Raw genomic sequence first — 15914 nt, 5'->3', positions numbered from 1 at the left:
AGAGTGGATATACACAACAATGAAGCATGTTGCTTGAATTCTTTCCTAAAACAATCCAGTACAGCCCAGCCATATGACCTATAAACTACCAGAGATAAATCACTGGGGCGAGATGGAGAAACATGAAAGGCATGCTGATTTCATCTTTATTGAAAGTGTCCATACTGTATTAAATCTGCCAGAGACCTGCAGCGCTTTCACTCTGAGAAAGCTGCATTTTACCTCTGGGACCTGACAAGAACTACTGCACACAACGTGGAAGCTGCAGTGAATTTGTGGAAAGCCAGCTGTTGAAATCCCAAAGATGGGATTTCTCTGGAGAGGGTTCTGGCCTGTGAACAATATGCGACTGATGAAATGAGGCATGAACACTCTGCTAGTGGATTCACGGAAAGTGTTAGGATGTCGGTAAAGCACAAAAGCAAGAAACTTCTTCTACAGTCTGTAGGAGCGTGCATCATTCACAATACTCCACAGAAAAGTTGACATATCCTGTTCAGAGATACTCTGGAAGCTTTGGGAGCAAACAGATGTTAATGTAGTAATAATAGAGATAAACTGCAGAAGAGCACAGCATGTGATTATGTAAATACAACTTTCCAACGATTAGTAAAAGAAGTGCTTCTAGCGTGTTTGGGCACAGCTGCTAAATCTTATCATAGCTTTGTCTCATGGCTGAGGTAAGAGAAGTACCAAACAGGCGCTATTTTACGAAAACACCTGCACTCCAAGCGAGAATCAGCGAAAGCAACAGATTGACAGCCACCACACATATCTGAAGTATGTAATGCTCCCGAGTACTACCAGTACCTACGCGTTTTTAGTAACGATAGATTTGCTCTGGATCGGCAATCATGTCTAGGATGAATTTCCCTCGCCTGGGTAGCTTTCCGTTCCCTGCGTTTGTTTGAACAAAGTCCGCGCTCCTTACGTACCTTATCCACCCAGAAGGACACAGCTCCTGCAATACAGAGACATTAAAATCAGCGACAATCTATAAATTGGTATTACGGCGAAGCTGCGAGAATTTTTTATCGAGGGACGGTTTAAAAATGAGAAAAGTAGTAGGAGTAGTTCTCGTGTTCTATACTAACCTCACGACGTAATATTTTCACACTGCTCGGTATTAAAAATGTCATCAAGTCAGACTGGGGACCTGCATTACAGTGCTGAAGAGAAGTCTGGAAAATCAAATCATGCATAAGGAAAAAGTAAACTATAACACAGCTTTTCAGGTCTGTTCCTGCCAGCAGTACAGGGGATTCAGGGCGAAATGTTCACATTTCTCACAGTGGCCTCCTCAAAGTTCTCTTAGTCCTCAAGGCGCTCCGTTCTCGATACGTAAGGATTCCTGAGAAAATACAGAAATTAAGGAAAACCACTGAAAAAAAACAATTGAAAGGAAAATTGCATTAAATGACCTTTCACAGTGAGTTGTCTGAAAGCTTCAGCACTGCTTACCTGGATATTAATTCATTGGTAACTGAGAGTTGCTTATGGATCAGAGAAGATACTACGATGAGAAGAGTCTCATAGAAGTAACCCAGCACATTTAGGGTCTAAGTAATTAGAAAGCGCATGAAATGTCCAAAATTACCTCACTATACCACTTGCCAGAGTATTTGTAGCAACAATTATGCACATAGTATGACTGTGATCCTAAAATATACCAAAAATGCATTCAACATTTTTAAACTGCATTGATTTAAGCGTGAACACAGAATACATGCAAGTAAGGACTTATAATCGATCAGACCTTCTTACTCCATGCTGTATCAGGTACATCACGACTTTGCTGTAGTGTTTGAGCTCGTTGAAAGGCTGAAATTCTAGTCTCAGGTCTTCTAACGCATTATCTGGATGAGATTCGACCACTGTAGAAAAAACATTTTCAGACACAGATGTATTTACATAAGTGTTAAAACTTACATTGTAGCAAAGTTATTGGAAGTTACAAATGAACTGGGTCCACTGCTAATAAAGAAAAGAAATTCTTTGCTTGGTGAAACTAGTAACTGTTACCCGTGCTCTTTCACAACCAGCCTCATGTAACCGATGAGTCCATTATGTTCGACCATACAAGGGCGGCACACCAGCCTCCCCATAACACACTGCCCCAGCCTCAAATTCATTAATATGTGCTGTCAAATAAAACATATAAGACATGCAAAATTTGATATGACAGAACCAGCAATGCAACCAATAAAGAAATATAACATGTGGGTCTTTTCACGTAACATATCCGTTTTGGGGCCCATTTAAGAAATCCACGAATAATTAAGGAGCAATACGTTGTATTTGAGGGGCAATACCTTTCCTGGGAAGCTGGACGGCAATTACCAGACTAAATCTGTAGAAAAAACTCATGGTCGTTGTCCAAAAGCTTTATCAGGACTCTGAGATAAACACACACAAAAAAAAAAAAAGAAAAAGAGAAGAGACTAGATTCAGAACACATTGCCTGAATTTATGTAGATCTTAAATCCCTTTAGATGTAAAGAGCTTTTTGCACTTATATGCACACACACGCTGCCTTTAGATTTCAGTATACCTTTAAACTTTACATGTAGATTATTCCTGCGATGCCATAAAGTTAATTTCTTATTAATATAATTGTTGAAAACTATTAATAGAAGCGTTGTCGCTTAATTATTATAATGCATCCTTGCTGAATAAAGTACAAAACTAATTAAGCGTTATATTTGCTTGAATGACCTTTTCAATTACATTTTTAATGTTAATCATAAAAAATTATATTTTAAAACCAGATATGTCCTATTCTTTCAGCATGTGACGGTTTTGAGATCTTGTCAAATCTGTGACTATTTGTACATAGCCCTGCTGTATGCACCAGGTACAACTTCACAATACAATATTATAACTGACTCCTCTTCTACAGAAGTTTCAGACACGATAGCTCTTGAGGCTCCTGCAGCCAGTTCAGTAGAAGCCTGAGCCCCCACCTCTGTAAAACAACTACAATGTCATTCTAGCATATGTGTCACTTTAGATCCACACACACACACACACACACACACACACACACACGACTCTCTGCTTACCTTTCCAATACTGCAGCTGGTGAGAGAAAGCTGCCAGAACAGATCGAATGGATGAGACCAGAATCAGAAGCATTTTCAATACCATGCAATCAAGTTATCCATACATCACAACATAACCCAGAAATCTCCTTAAGACATTGTCATTTAAAAAGAAGTGATTAGTAGGCCAGTGACTTTACTTGTTCCAACATCCTCTCCTGACACTTTGTGGCCATCAACTATAGTAAACTGCTCCGATTCCTAAGAAGCAGAATAGACAACCTGTCATCAACACAATGACCTGTATGAACCGATGTCTGTCCACCTTGATGCTTTGAGATGCTGATGAATACCTGGCAGCTAAGGTTTTTGAGGATCTCAGTGCCGGTTGCAGTGAAAGCGTTGAGTAGGACACACGTGATGAGCATTTTCAAGCGCTTCCTGTCCACGATCTCCTGACCAACCTGGATACACATGTGGCTGACCAACTAATGACCTTGCGTTTAAAGGACAGCGATGTAACTTAATCGAAGACAGACGAGCAGTTCAAACCCAGACCGATTTCATCCGTACTTTCTCGACCAGCGCCGGCTGGTTAATCGGCAGAGATGAAGTACAGCGTATTGAATAAAGCACGATCAATCGAGAACGATTAAAGCTCTTGCTCGCCGACCGACGGCCTCTATGCATATCGCGCTGATACGATTGGAAAGCTCAGAGACAACGCTGGAGGAATCGCCGTGCGGGAGACCGCATTGCTCTCCTTGAGTGCTTAAACCCGACCGAGGTGTACCTGAGCTGCCGGTCGTTACTCCTGCTCTTTTGCTCGTTTTATGGTCTGTCGCGGTCCTCCGTCTCTGCTCCACTGTCTGTGACGGCCTGATCCTGCCGGCACGCCGCTGTTTCTCTATTGCTGATCGACGTTCGCAGATTCGATTCAGGCAGACTTCACTCATTTCCTCCGTTTGGCCGAGAGGGAGACATTTTCACGCTTGAACGACTTCTCTGGGACTTATCTTTTGCCTCCCCCTTACAAGAATATGGTTTAAATTATTTAAAGGTATCAGTGGGTTTGCAAATCAATCTATTTATTTATTTTTCTAAAAGCACGTTGGCGAATGTGATGAATGGCTGGCTCGAGCAGTCGTCTACCAGTGAAAATGTGGAGTCAGTTTGCAGTCTCACCTGGACAGCTTTTTCTTCACTTTAAGTCCTCAAATCAAGTATCTTCACTTTATCCTGGCAGCTTTCTACCTGAAGACACTTTACCTTTTCCAGCAGTGTTTGAAACAAAAGCCACTTCAAATGCAGAATTATTGGCAATATTTCTGAATTAATTATTAATCAAAACAGTAACATTCGGTTGTCAGATTATTTGTTTATTCTCTCGGTGTCACACTTAGTCCCCAGTAAATGCATTAAGCATAAAGCAACTAATAAGTGCCAATGCATCAAACAAATACACCAACATCATATCATTACTTACTTGATTTCTTTCTTTGGGCGTTCTACCACCGTACCAGGCCATCTCGGCGTGGCATGTGAAGTGAACTTTTGCTAAAAACTAAAGCTGCCTAGCTATTTTGAGTGTTATTAATTTAGGAAATTACAGTTATAGAGCTGAGTAAACCTCCCAGACAGTGGCTCTGACTCAAACACATTTATTTTTCCTGCATCACGTTCAGGTCATTGTTTTGAATGCGGGCGCAAGCATGCTGTTAGACCAAAGTGTAGATGTCTCATCGCAGAGCGCACTTTTGCTAGCGTTTAATGTTTTACTGCGTCACAGCTGTTTTTAACATGTGTCCTCGCCTCTCTCTCTAAAATCTGTCATTTGAGTGTGGAACAAATATCCTGTGGCTACTTGCAGTTATACATTTAAGACCTTTTAGTAAAACATCCTAAATATACCCACATGCAGGATGATTTACCCGGCAGGTTTTAGTGTCAGGCATCTTAATTTTTAAGAGCTTCTCAAGTAGACCAGCGATCAGACATTAGCATGGGTAGCGTTCACCTGAACCACACTAATGATCATGTATCTATGGATCATATGGATTTTCCAGACAGTGCTCAAGTGTTAATGATTCACAGTAGAGGTAATTTGTGAGTTGATTGTCTGCTTTTGATTTACGTAGACCTCATGCACCAAAACCTTTAGAAACAACACATTTATTATTATTATTATTATTATTATTATTAGCTTGAGAGTATTATTAATAATAAACACTTTTAGTTATAACTTTTTGAGTTAATAACATTTAATTATTACAATTATTTAAATTAAATAGGCTAAATTTTAAATGCAAATTCTCACAAATTGCTTTTCATAATGTCTATTCGTTCCTACAGTAAAGGCGATCAAAAAAAGTCAGTATTTGTCAGGAAAAAGTCTTTTGTGAAGTGCTTAAAGTCTTATATATGGTGTGTGAGTTAATACGAGTTTGGGAAACACCAAGTGAGGGCACCCGTTGATGCTCACTTCGGTGTTTTTCTGTTTGAATCTCAGATGAATTGATTGATTGGTTCATCGACAGTTGAACCGTACGCTAGTCATTCAAAGTAAGGCAGCTATTTGAATATTTTAACGAGGTCCGGAGAGAAGCGCAATCGGCTTTAGAGGAGGCGGGGCCTGCTCCGGATCAGCTCGTCTGTCAGTCAATCACAGCGCTCTTTACTCACCTGTTACTGCTGTCATTAGACCAGAGCCGCACACCGCTGCCCTCTGCTCCCTCGAGAGACACTTCTGCGCTCTTTACGACACCTGACCCGAGGAGCAATGACTGGCCATCACTGGGGATACAGGGGACGACAACAGTAGAGATTAATTGCAGTCATTCAATTGCCGTCCGAATCCGTTAACGAGAGAGCGTCAAACCCCGAATGTCTTTTCGTTAATCGGTTTTGTCCACTGCCCAGCACCGCGCAGCGACTTGTTGAAACTTCACGGTAAAATGCATGCGTTAAAATAAAATAAATCGAATTAATAAATAAAATATTATTTCTGAAACGCTAGAAACCAAGAATGATACATCACCGCTACTACAGAGTAGAAACTTTGAAGAAATACATTTTGGGCAGCTTCACAAATGGGATATTATTTTATTTTATTTTTTTATTTTTGCAGCAACCGTTATATAATAAAAGTTAAAAATATGTATTATATGATTTATATAAACAGAATACCATTTCAAACACAGATAAATTACTGAATGATCAGTCAATTTGTAACATTTATTATTATTGTTATTAATATATATATATATATATATATATATATATATATATATATATATATATATATATATATATATATATATATATATATATCTCAGAAAAAAGATTTCCTATTAGGAATGTCATTCTTCTTATGACACGAGGTTGTCACCTTTAGTGCCATGCAGTTCCGGCCTCAGACACGCTGGCCTGGCTTTGCTGTGAAGATATACAGCTCTGTGGTTCTGCAGCTGGTTTTTACAACTATCAGTTTGTTGTGAGCTAGAGGCGGTGAGAACGTGTACTACATTCGTGTCAAACACTCCAGAATAAACATACTTTAACTGTTGTCCAGTTGGTTGTGGCTATCATTTTAGTTTTCTGCTTTTGGTGTGAACAGATAAGCTGGAATTTTGACTGGAAAATGTCCTCCAGATATCACGAAGAGTAAAGAAATCAGACTATCAAGATTTGATTAGTATAAATTAGTACAGCCATCCTTCAGTTTTGTACTCGTGGCCAATCATTCATAATATGTCCAGTCGTCTGACGTTAGATTTAGTGTTGCATATTTGGTGGCCCGATCCGTCGTTAATGCGAGATTAGCCTGAGTTATCTTTTAAAGGGATAGCTGCTCCTTAAGCAACATCACCAGGAGGTATGTGATTTCAAGACTGACATTCTTCTCAGTTTAACTTCAAGCTGTTGGGTCACCATCACACTTTTTCCCACTATGAAGAAACTTACAAGTAAAGTTATAAATCCCATAAATTAAAAAAATTGCCATATTAGTATCATGATTTCAAGTGGTAAACCTACATTTTAGACATTTAATTTGTCTTCACAAACAACAACAAAAAATCTTTCAAAGTCAAGCTACCTTTAAAGCTCTGAACACACACACACACACACACACACACACATTAAACACGCTAAGCTGCAGTACAGTAAGTTATGTTAACTTGAAAAAGGTTCACTGTTATTACATTCATTAATGTCTGGATGGTTAATATTGTTTTCTAGGTCCAACAGAATGGTACAAAAGACTATCCCATTTGCCGATGGGAACGCCAATCACCTATTGATATAGTCCCTTCAGATGCTGTATTCGATGCCAGACTGTCTCCCATCTCACTGTTTTACAACAACTGCACCTCTGTCAGCATATCAAACAACGGCCATTCTGTGGTGGTGGAGTTCATCGACTCGGATGAGAGATCAGGTTGGTGTTGGTGGCATAACTTCATTACCACTTCTTTAGGAGAAAGAACTTACCGCTTTGAGCGGCAACATTTAGTCCCGTTTCTTCATATTTGAGGTTTTGCACTTCTGCTTTTCTACCCGCACGGCTCTCATGTTGTGCACAGCCGCTGTATCAAACTGTTGCATGCGTAAAATCGTTTTCAGCGAGTGATCAATGAAATATTAGATTGAAAACCTAAAAGAATAATTGAGTTTTATTTGAACTAAAGTGGCAAAGCAAAACTTCAATTAAACTGAAAAGAGAGGCTGATCAAAATATGAATAAAAACCTGTAGCCTAATAATATAAAAACAGTGCTAAAGCGACAGCGACCGTTAAGCTCGCAGTGAAAAGAAATTCTGCTTAATGTGAACAAATGACCCTGTCATTTTAGCTCTCCTCTTACCACTTGAGGTCTAGAATGTAATGACTGTTATATGAAATGGCTCGCATCAAAAATAAGTAACTCTGTTCATCCTGCAGTAATTAAAGAGAGGAGAACTTGTGGTCTGAGCCCTCTTACAGGGGAAACCTATTACGTAAGATCTAATATAAGTCTCATGTATCCCCGGCATTTTGTCTGTTTCAACCTCAAACCAAGATTTTAATCTCAGATCATTTTATTACACCGTGTTGCAAGCGCATTTTTGATTAAACAAAGCGTGCTGCTTTCATGCATGTATCTTTTAAGGAGCTAATGCGATGAAATTTGATGCTCCCAGCGCTACTCGGGTAATAAACATCTGTTTAGTTTTGATTATCAAAATCAGTGCGACGGTCACCCTCGCGCCGGCATTAAAGCGGTCCTCGTCGTCATGAAAGTTTTATTATTTGCATGACTTGGTTTTAAAAAGCCATATCAGTTTACTTCCGGAGGCGCCGCATGCTCAGGCGTGTTGGCAGCACTAAACTGAGCGCACTTTCGCATCTTATTGCACTTGCAAGCTGTCTCTCGAGTTATGTCCAAAAACAGGAGTTCGCACAAGCACACTCTGTTATGTTTGGGAGCACGTCAAGCTGTAGAAGAAATCATACGCGTATTAGATGTGTATTAAAAAGTGACAGCAGCGTTAGAGTATGCTGCTAAAATGAATGAAACAACAAAGAAAAGCAGAAAATTAGTCACTTGTTCTTGATTTGGAAAAACTTTAGTTGGTAGGGTGGTTTGTGAATTTTATCTACTATCAGGTCCCTTTTAAGATGAGGAGCTTTGAAGTTTTGAAATTGTTAAGAGCTTTCAAAGTTTCCTCGTGAATCATCCGTGTCTGTGAGAGAAAGAGGTCTGGGCAATAAGCAAGAAAGGAGAGGTTGGAGACAGACTCCATGGTTCCAGTGGTACACAACAGATTATTTTATTTATTTATTTTTTACTTTGTGCTCTTACTCAGTGAACTGAACTATAGTGGTTAGGCGCCTTGGGTTCGCAAAACACCAAGCACCTATTTCAGTTACGCGTTTTCTTTGCATTTTGAGCAAAGAGCGATATACACGCAAGTAAGGGGCGTTCACAGAGACATGTTTTGCATTCCTTTGTGCTGCTTTTCCATAGTTTTTTTCTGTATGTAAACCTGAAGATGTATTTGACTGTGCGCTTTGCGTCTCATCTCTTGCAGTTTCTACCGTAGTGAGACAGCATTCTGAAACATTCAAGCTTATGTCTCTATACCTTGTATACGATATTCATTCCTGCCCGAAGGTTAAATGCAAAAAACACTCTCAGCGTGAATAACCCATAAACCATTCTCTTTCCTTTTGGCAGTGATCGGGGAGGTCCTCTGGAAAACATGGCACAGACTTAAACAGTTTCATTTCCATTTGGGGATGCAAGGGTTGCAGCGGCTCTGAGCATCACGGTTGGTGGGAAAACCCTACGCTTCTGAGGTGAGGGGGCAGGACACGGGCTTTCTGTCTGCTCTGTGTATTATATTTGTTCACACAATCTTCATTATCCCGATCTTTTAGCTTGAACTCTGTCTCTCTCCAGCTTCATCTGGTTCATTGGAATGCCATAAAGTACAAGTCTTTTTAGCGCGAGGCAGCAGCAGCACCTACGGCCTGGCTGTCGCCAGCATCTTTCTGGAAGTTAGTCAGCTATTTTAAAGAAATGGTTGCCCAAAAAATGAACCTTCGCTGAAAACGTTCTTATCTTCAGGCCAACCCTGATTTTTGTCATTTCATTTGTTCACCGTGAATCATTTGTGAGTGAATGGGTGCAAACAGCTGATAAAAACATTACAAAACTCCAGTCAGTTAATTGTAAAGCAAAAAGCTGTATTTTTGAAGGATTATTGTGGTGTTTTCTAATGATGGAGGCTAGTGATGTACTGTAATGCTAAACTTCTCCAGATCTGTAACGATGAAGAATCTTGGGTGGCCTGAGAATGTGTTCATTTTCACCAGTTTTTGCAAACTGTACTGAATACATAATACTGTAGCAAAAGCATGTGATTTGTATTGGAATCAATCACATTATATGATTTAGGAGGATAAGAAAATATTTAAAAAAAGTTTCGTAGGAAATAAAGAAAAAGCTTACATATATAGATCTATAAAATGTACAGAAAGACAAATATCCTCAGTGAAGGGCATACTGTACCTATTCTAATAATGTTTTTTTGTTTTGTTTTCAGACAGGTGATGAGCACAGAGCTCTTCATCAGATAACAGATGCCTTGTACATGGTAAAATTCAAGGTATGTGTATTTATGCAGTAAATTGGGGGAAGAGAAAAAAATTTTATTTACGCTATTTTTGAGAGAATGCACTGAATGAATACATTAAATCAGTGGAGAGTCTTCAGGTGGCTTCCCAAACAAATCACAGCGCTTTGAGTCCTTTTTTGCATCTGATTGAATTTAGAAACACCCAGATGCCTCTTTGCATGTTATTTAATTTGGAAATATTTGTCTTGAAATATGTTAATCATGTTCTAGAGATTCAAATCAGCTCCTCTAAAAAGGTTTATTTTTTTTTATTTCTCTCTCTCTTTTTTTTCCAGAATGTCTGTGGCCCACCACAGATCAGTGGTTTTGTATTTTGAGTAATTCTCTGTTTATTCAGCGTTCATTTATCCATATTTATGCATTTCTGAATGAACTGGAATTCTTTATTTCCGTTTATTTTCTTCAGCACGTGTATTAAGCAATAGTTTTTAAGCTTAATTTAGGACCTAACAAAATATCTTTATATTTTAGAAAACTAAATGTCAATACATTTAAGAGTTGGTCATTGGAGGAAAAAAAACTTTGTGCCCAGTCTGCCACTTATCAAAATATTGTGGCATGTGTTCGTCTTCACTATATTGTGGTTACAGTCCTGTTTAGTCCGTCTTTAGTTCCAAAAGGCTCTGCATTACAGTTCCACAGTTCTATGCCTTTTTTCTGTAGGGAAGTGTTGCTGATTTTAAGGGCTTTACCCAAAAGTGCCTTTTGTGGCGAACAGTCTGGAGTACTGGACATACCCAGGGTCTCTCACCACTCCTCCACTGTATGAGAGCGTCCATGGATTGTGCTGAAAGAGCCTATTTATGTGTCAGAGAAGCAGGTGGGTTGCTTTAATAATTGTAATAATTTAACCTTTTTATTAACTTCTACGTGAAACCGTTACTGCTAATGATTGCCACGACCATCATCTGGTGTATTGACATACACGTCGGTTTATGAAAATGAATGGTTGTGGAGGGAGATGGATGTGGGAAGCTCGCGGGTGGTGATGTAAATTAGGGATGGTCCACAGCACCCGGGGTGTCAGTGGTGACGGTGAAGCTGGTCAGAAATGATCTCATCTGCTGACACTCTCGCACGCGCGTCTGATTTCTGCCACTGATCATGCGTACATAAATGGTTTATATACTTGTGTTTGTATAGTATACACTGCGATATTAAAAGTGGATCAAAATCTTACATCAACGTTGTCCTACAGCCCGGTTTGTTTTTGGTCATTTTTTTGGTGATGTATATGTATACAATATCGGTTAAGTGGATGTATCTTTGTTTTAAAAAAAGGTCTGATTGAGGGAGCAGAACTTAGTAGACATTTTGTAAAGAGAGGGTTCAGCTCGGTTTTAGTTCGGACCAGAAATGTACAGGTCTTGTCGAACGAAACACATCTGAAATCCTACAGTGGATCAGACACCCAATAGAAGTCATTTTAACTTAGCTTATATTGATAGAAACGACTTGGCAGCTTTTAATCAGCAATGATGCATTAAAATGGTTGAAAGACATGCAACGAATGAATGGTGTAATCAAAGAATGGAATTGAGTGAAAATTTTTTTTAAACTTTACCTATATCATATCATGTCATATCATATATACATCAGTTTCCACAAAAATAAGCAGCACAAATATTCCCAAAACCTTTAATAAAGGAAATATAAATATTATACCAAATAATAAATCAAGCATCATATGACTAAAGCAATGATTACTGAAAATTGAACTTTATTAAAAATGTAATTTATTTCAAAATTTAATTTACTGCTTTGGTATCATTATTTCACACACAGTTTTACTGTACTTTCGATAAATGCAGCATTAGTGAGCAGTAGATTTTTACTGACAGCAAACTTTTGAATGGCAGTGTATGTCCTTTTGCTTTGAAGTATGATATTACCAGATTTGCATTTCAGATCCATAGGTCTCTGTCCATCTGAACGACTGCAGTGGATTTGGTCCCGGCTCTTGTCTAGTCCCTCAGACTTTGAACTAGGAAATTAAATTAAAGTAAGCGTGAGCAGTTTGGCATGTTGGCGGCATAGTCGTGACAGCGGCCTAGTGTGTGTCTGGCATGAGGCCACAAGACTTTGATCTCGTACAGCTTATTAAAATGATTGATGAGCTATAAGTAGCGAAAGCTCAGGAGATTCACAGCGTGGAAAACCAAGCCTGTTACATAAGACTTGATGCCAAGGTTGATTTCTTTTGCCGTGCAGCTGCATAGCGTCACTCGCCGGGTCCCGTCTCACGCGCTGTTTTCATGCTTTTTCCAGACTTAGATGGGAAAGTTCCGGACGCTGCTGTTTACTTGGAGAAGGGAAGACGACCGAAAACGCATGGAGAACAACTTCAAACCACCACAGCCGCTGAAAGGCAGGAAAGTGCGGGCTTTTTTAAGCCCGACCACCCCTTGTGATCAACTATATACTTCCAGACTGCTCTAGAATCACCTCTGAGGTTGAAACGTGAATATAAAAGTGGTGTGAGGGGTTTGTTCGGTCGTGTCGCTCTCTGTCTGCTGCTTAAAAGGTTTTGGCAGGTGACCTCAAACACGGTTTGACTTTGACATTGATCTCTTTGAACCGAGGCTCTACATTTTTAGACCCACCTGATCAGGCTCGTGCAAAAACAGATCCTCGTTGCAGGTGGCTGAGATAGTTGCGCTTCCCAAAGGGTCCGAGCTGATGGGGTCTGATAAGCCGCATGGCTGTCGTCTGCTTTCTCACTGCTGTAGGAAAGGGTCAGTAATCCGGATCCTGACATGTAACCCATTGTTAATGTTTGATATAGGGCATGTGTGCGGTATTATTTAAGCTGTTTGTAGTAAGGTGCTTCCGAACACAGACCTGGTGGTGGCAGGACTGCACTCCATTATCGCTGAAAGTTGCATGAATACATGGAAATGTCTCGGTAATGTATGTAGATAAGCGTTTCTGTTCACCTGATTTTTGTGACTCCATTAAGTAAAGTCTCTCTACACTCATTGTAGTCGATGTTCTTGTGCTGTCAGCGAAGCCTTATAAATGCTCTTTCAATAATAGGAGGGTGATGTTTGGGGGTTGAAGTGACTGATGGATCACACTGCTCACGCTTTAAAGACGGTTTCCTATTATTAATGTAATTCCTAATGGAATCTCTGGCATGGAGTATAGGAGTGTTACGGGAGATCTCGGAAGAACAGGTCAGAGCTGTATTAAGACTCAACTCCTGGACGACATCCAGCTGAAGCGGCAGGGATTTTCTTTTGGGTGTTTGGTGGCAGGGCGCGGGTTTCATATACATTTTGTATTGGATTTTAGGTTTTATGTTCAAAATAAAATGATCCAACTATGTACAAAATAAAATTATTTTAATAACCCGTGTGTCTTTGTTACTGACACGATTTGTCACTGTTTTTATTTATTAAAGCGCTAGTTTTAAAAAAGGAGCAGTTATCTGGATTCAGCCAGAAGAGATACAGGAGGGGAAATGGTGAGAACATGTCTCCACACAGAATTTCCCTTCAAAAGGACCAGCCGACCTTCTAAGAGCACATGCAAAGACAGCTTGATCTTGCAGGTTTGCATTACACAACATCAGAAAGATTAGGCTCTTTCCTATCTCGGTATGCTGCACAACTTTTTTTGTCCAGTCCCTTGTTCATTTCGAGGTTGACTACAGCAGTGCTCTTCTGGCCGGACTTCCTGCAAAGCACAGTTAAACCTCTACCCAGTGTTTTAGAATGCAGCAGCACGACTGATCTTCTCCCAAAGAGCACATGTTCAAGACATTGATGTTTGCTTATAGAACAGCCACAGGTGTGTGTGTGTGTGTGTGTGTGTGTGTATCTCCTTACCTTACCTTCTAGCTTGTACACTTATTTGAACAATGCTCAGGTGTATTGAGCACTTCTGTTTGGATGAATTGCTTTATATTCCCCAGTTGCAAGTCGGATAAAAGCGTCTGAAAAATTAACAAAACAAAAAGAAAATCCCCAGTTTTCACCTTTTCTGAGCCTATGGCTAAGCTTCTAAGGTTCGAGGAGAACTACAACAACGTGGTAAAATGGTAAAGCAGTGTGAACTAAAAACCAGTGTGTTCATAATTATTATTATTAACACGATAAGACACATCAAAATGAACAAAGGGCTTGGAACAAAATGAGTAAATAATGAAAGAATTAGAATTTTGGGGTATTAACTTTTTAAGACTATATTGGCTGATTTTTTTTTTTTTTTTTACACAGACCTGTTGCATAACATAATACCCCTTTTAGACATAGGCTAGTGTTTGAAGTAAAGAGAAAAGAAAACACTATACAAAACTTGTTGAAACAGCAAGTAGGTAGACTAATAACTTTGACACGTGTGTACAGTTGAAAACCCCCGCCGTGATTTTTTGCACACGTGAATGCGTTTTAGCTTCTCTTCAATTGTGGAAAATTTGAAAGGCATGCGTCTGTCCTGTAAGAAGATGTCGGCTAAAGTTGTTTTTTATTTATTGAATTTTTTTGCAAGGCAAGATTTTCATTTACCATGTCCTTCCACAATAAATAACTTTTGATCCATTTATGATTGTTAAACGTACCATATATGCAATCGTTATTCTGTGCTCTATAAATAGATATAATTTATGACTACGTGCCATACAAGGCGTAGGAACATGGCGTTTATTGTACAGTGTTAGGATACAAGTCACATCAAATGATGTTTTAAAAATATATTTGTGATATTTCAACTGTAATGGACATGTTTTTCTAGTATGAATATTAAAATGATGACACAGCATGATGTAAAATATACGAGGTTGTACAGTTAATATACTCATAGGTCAGTCAAAAAAAAGTTTTTAGGTCAAAGATTAGAGGGTTAAAGATTATACGGGTATGTATGTGAGGACGTTAAAATATACTGTATGTATAGTATAAAACCACTACACTTAAGTACCTATAATACTAGAAAGATGTCTGTGTGTTTTTTGCATGTAGGTTAGATATTGCAGTGTAGTCAGTGAGTGAAATTTATGTGTTATTCCTGTTACAGGATGCCCCAGTACAGAATTAGGAATTAGGAGAAATAGGGGAATGCCAGCAGAACCTTTAGAGAGGGCCTCAAAAGTAGTAGAGGAGGAGAAGTCTATTAGAAAAGTAAGTAAAAAATGCAGAACTGTAATTTATTACATTTCCAATGAATAGTTAGCCAGCTTTAGAGCATTAAAAACAGGTGTCCTTTGGTTCTGTTGCAACTGTATATGGGTACAGGTGAGACAAGAAAGCATGATGCATGGTATTTTAGTACACAAGGAAAAGAAATATCTTGTGAGAATAATAACAATAAGCATCTAGTTTTTGTGTAGTGATGGAAAAAAAGCAAAAAGTGTATCTCTGCATGGCCAGCTGCATAAACTTAGCATTTAGGTCAAGACTGGCTTATGAACTAGTTTGACCAAAAAACAGTTATCAGCCAGGGGGTAATCAGTCTTACTTTCCCAGTGCAAATAAGACCAATCTACCTTTTCATAACTGCAATATGATCATTCTTGAAGAAAAAAAAAAATAGATGACTGACTTTTAAGACTAGTCTAAATAACGTATGCAACCGGTCCCGGTTCTTTTTTTATCCTTGTAAGATCACAATTGAGTACTCCTGTAAGACCCCCTTTCACACTAACACACACACACACACACACACACACACACACAAACTTTCATGGAATCTA

At 39.1% G+C, this 15914-nt stretch overlaps 1 pseudogene; it reads left to right on the top strand.

Annotated features, from left to right (window-relative positions):
- Window positions 1-6439: 6439 nt before the first annotated feature.
- Window positions 6440-12661, top strand: LOC122347955 (annotated as a pseudogene).
- Window positions 12662-15914: the final 3253 nt, after the last annotated feature.

This window comes from Puntigrus tetrazona, chromosome 7, assembly GCF_018831695.1.
Source record: "Puntigrus tetrazona isolate hp1 chromosome 7, ASM1883169v1, whole genome shotgun sequence".
NCBI lineage: Eukaryota > Metazoa > Chordata > Actinopteri > Cypriniformes > Cyprinidae > Puntigrus > Puntigrus tetrazona.
The sequence above is the reverse complement of the archived record's forward strand: the minus strand, read 5'-3'. Positions and strand labels throughout refer to the sequence as shown.